The sequence below is a fragment of the Bubalus kerabau genome, chromosome 15, assembly GCF_029407905.1.
Source record: "Bubalus kerabau isolate K-KA32 ecotype Philippines breed swamp buffalo chromosome 15, PCC_UOA_SB_1v2, whole genome shotgun sequence".
NCBI classification, from domain to species: domain Eukaryota; kingdom Metazoa; phylum Chordata; class Mammalia; order Artiodactyla; family Bovidae; genus Bubalus; species Bubalus kerabau.
In genome coordinates, this window is record NC_073638.1 from 53,878,550 (window position 1) to 53,883,023 (window position 4,474).

Below are 4,474 nucleotides of genomic sequence, written 5' to 3' on the forward strand. Positions count from 1 at the left end.
GGCATCCTTATTTTCATTTGCTAATCTTGCAACTCTATGAGTAACCTTTAGTAAGAAATCAAATCTTGCACTCCCACAGATTGGCTAAGGGTTTTTTTCTGCCTTAATCTGAAAGCCTTAGAACCAAGCAATCTCACATGCTCAACAGAGAGACTGAAATAGAAAACATGTACTATAATGGTCAGATTTTATAGAAGATAGATTACAATACTCACTATAATTCTTATTTGCAGAAAAATTGGGAAGGAGATAATTATTATGCCTTTTTATATTCCTGAGAAGACATATGCTCTGCAGGTACAAAAATCATATTTAGACAAACTTGTCTTTCAGGTCTGTTATTTTTAAAGGCAGTTCTGATAGAAGATGGGCTGAGGGGTGGGAAGGTTTGTGGAAAGGTTTGAAAGAGACAGTATTATAGTTGGCAATTTCTTCACTTTTTAAATTAATTGCTTAGTGAATGCAACATTTATTTTGGACAATTTTTTAAATTTTTTTAAAAGTAAAAACTTCCATATTTTTTTAAAGCACAAAATAATATGGACAGATGGAATTGGAACCTCTGACTTCGGGGTGGTCATGTTTTTCAAGTATTACCTCAAGGATCAAGAAGACTGGGTCTATACAGTGAAGAAGCTTGACCCTATGGGACAACAGACTTGCTCAGCCCATTCTGGTCTGTTAACCCCAGACCACAAATACTCTTGACACCCAACTACCATCAGGGAATGCCTCAAGGTACTCATGACTCAGTAGCCATTCCCCCATCCTCTGAGAATCTCTTAAAATTTCATGTTCCCTTCTGCTACCTACTAGCTCTCAAGAGACTTTCTGAAACCAAGCTCTTCAATCTGTGAGCCCTGAAGCCTTCCTATAACTCTTGCTGTTCAGAATCTGGTCTCATTATTGCCTTTGATCATGCTTGTTGTAAGGCAAAGTAGCATCCCCATACTTTGAATCACTGCCAGAGTATTAAAATGATTTGAAGAAAAAAGAACATAATATGACCCCACCAACCTTACCACCTACTTCAATTAGGACAGGGTTTAAGATCCCTCCTATTCCTGTGATTTCTAATTGATCTCTATTCCAAACCTTATAGTTTGAAGGGAAAATAATAATGCTGGATTATGCTAAGATGTCCAGAAACGACCGTGAAGGGGAAGCACTAGCACTACAGATACACCACATTTCTTCTTGACTTGTATACATGCTAGAAGGAGTAGCCTTGTTCAAGCCCTAATAGAGAGCACCATATAAATTTCAGAGAAAGAGAAATTCATAATACTTACAAATTAATGAACAAAATAGGAATAAAGACCCTAACAGACCTAAAGTTCTCTATAGGTATTTGTTGAATAAAATGATTTTAAACTTCAGACATATGTGCTCAATTTTTAAGGCAATTTTGCAAGGCATTTCTATTCATGTACACTGGTAAAAAAATTTAAGTGAAATTGACATTTTGGCTCTTGGGAGCCCCCTTAAGTCACTCAACCAGTAAAGATTTAGATTACTAAATTCCTGGTATACAAGGCCATGAATTAAAGGGTCATTCTACAAATTTTATATCCTTAAGTAAGCCAGGTTCTTGCTTGTTTCTTTCTCAAAGAGATCAATTTTTATTTGTTTGTTTAATACCAACTCCAAAAAATGATTCAATCAGAGTTGTCTACTGTCACAATAATTTGAACTATATATGCAATCTTCTCTGTTTATTCTAGGAGCAAAGTTATTCTGAAGGTTCTACTCTATTATACTGTTTTATTATTGAAGGTAAAATTCCCCTCAATAATTTCTAAGCATTTTAAAAAATTGATGGTTTTGAATGAACTCTGGATTTAGTCCCAACTGTCATTAATTGATGGCAACATTGAGCCCTCAGGCTTTTCCCCATGTAGTCTTCAATTTCTTCATATCTAAAATGAGATGGGCCATGTGACCTTAGATTTGGCAATGATTTCTTAAGTATGATACCAAAAGCACAGGCAACAACAAAATAGATAAATTGGACTTTACTAAAATTAAAAACTTTTGTGTACCAACAAATCCATCAAGAGAAAGAAAAGACAATTCACAGAATGGGAGAAAATATTTGCTAATCCTATAGCTGATAAGGAGTAATATTCAGAATATATAAAGAACTCCAACAACTCAACAGCTCAAAAATAATGGGCAAAGGACTTGAATAGAAATTTGTCCAGAGAAGACACACAAATGACCAGTAAGCATGTGAAAAGATGCTCAATATCATTTGTCATTAGGGAAATGCAAACCAAAATTACAGTGAACTACCATTTCACACCTACAAGATGACTATAAAAAGTAAAAACAAAAATTGGAAAATAACAAGTGTTGGTGAGGATGTGGAGAAATTAGAATCCTTATCCATTGTTGATGGGAATGTAAAATGGTACAGTTGCTGCAGAAAACAGTAGGACAGCTCCTCAAAAGGTTAACACATAGAATTACCACATGAACCAGCAATCGCACACCAAAGTATATACTCAAAATAATTGAAAACATGTAATCAAACAAAAACTGCATATGGGAGTGTTCATAGCAACATTATTCACAATAGCCAAAAGGTAGAAACAACTGAAGCATCCATCAGCTAGCTAATAAATGGATAAACAAATGGTGGTATAACCAATGGAGGGCTCCCCTGGCTGCTCAGTGGTAAAGAATCTGCCTGCCAATGCAGGAGACATAGGTTCAGTCTCTGGGTCAGGAAGATTGCCTGGAGAAGGAAACGGCAACCTACTCCAGTATTCTAGCCTGGGAAATCCTGTGGACAGAGGAGCCTGGTGGGCTACAGTCCACGACTACAAAAGAGTGGAACACAACTTAATGACTCAATAACAACAACAAATAACCAATGTAAGGTTATTATTTCATTATATGGAATGAAGTACTCATACATGCTACACTATGGGTGAAAATATGCTGAGGAAATAAGTCAGACCTGAAAGGACAAACATTGCATGATTCCACTTACGTGAAATACCTAGTACAGGCAAATTCAAAGAGACTATCTGGGACTAGTTCAGTTGGGGCTGAGGGAGTGGGGAGTTATTGCCCAATGGGTAGAGTTTCTGCTTGAGGTGATAAAAAGTTTTTGGAAACAGATAATGGTGATAGTTGCACTATACTGTGAATGTAACTACTACTACTTGCTGCTGCTGCTGCTAAGTCGCTTCAGTCATGTCCAACTCTGTGCAACCCCATAGACGGCAGCCCACCAGGCTCCCCCATCCCTGGGATTCTCCAGGCAAGAACACTGGAGTGGGTTGCCATTTCCTTCTCCAAAGCATGAAAGTGAAAAGTGAAAGAGAAGTCGCTCAGTCCTGTCTGACTCTTAGTGACCCCTTGGACTGTAGCCCACCAGGTTCCTCTGTCCATGGGATTCTCCAGGCAAGAGTGGGTTGCCATTGCCTTCTCCATAATACTACTTAAAAATGGTTAAAAAGAATTTGCAACACCATGGCTGGAGCTGGAGGGTATTATGTTACGTCAATAAATCACAGACAAATCCTGTATGTTCTCACTTATACGTGGAATCTAAAAAATAAACAAATGAATATAACAAAAATATATATACATTATATATATATATATATATATATATATATATATATATAACAAAACAGAAACACTCACAGATATGGAGAACAAACTAGTGGTTACCACTGTGAAGCAGCGTGGGGAATGGGCAAGATAGGTTAAGGGGATTTAGATGCATGAAGTAGTAGGTATAAAATAAATGATACAAATATGTAATGTACAGTTGATATAACTTTAAATGGAGTAAAAGCTATAAAAATATAGAATTAGTATGTTATAAACCTGAAACCAATGTAACATTGTAAATCAACTATACTAAAATTAGAAAAAAAAATGAAAAAAAGAAAAGTTAAAATGGAAGTGTTTGTTACATACATTTCAACACACACACACACACACAAACCACAAACAAAAGAACCGGGCCTAGGATTTGATGATCTGGAGTAGGGTGGCTCCAAATTCCCAAACAGTTCACATTTATGACTGTTGTGTCAATGCTAATTATCAAGTATCCCCTTAGGCTTTCAAAGCTGTCGCAGTTCGAACAATAAACTCTTCGGTCACCCTGTCTCTAATGATCTAAGGTTGTGAGACCCTAACCATGGGGCATTAGGACCTTGGAAAGGTTTTGCGATGACATCACCTCTGGAAAACTAAAAGTCCCACTGGACTCCCGGGAACTGGAGGCAGGGCAGGAGACCTCTGCACATTACACGAACGCCCCGCTACCAACTGGGCAAACTATCCTTTCTTCTGGGTCCTGATAACCCGAGACTATAGAGAAACACAGGGAGGGGGTAAAAGCCAAAGAGCGAACCACACCCGCTTCCACGTCCCGCCACACTCAGTATGGCTACTCCTGTCGGAAGTGGGGGAGGGACTCACCACCTTTCGTAGGCCCAGGGGGGCG

General features: G+C 38.0%; 1 pseudogene; it reads left to right on the forward strand.

The window, feature by feature from the left end:
* Positions 1–579: 579 nt before the first annotated feature.
* Positions 580–756, forward strand: LOC129629190 (H/ACA ribonucleoprotein complex subunit 3-like; annotated as a pseudogene).
* Positions 757–4,474: the final 3,718 nt, after the last annotated feature.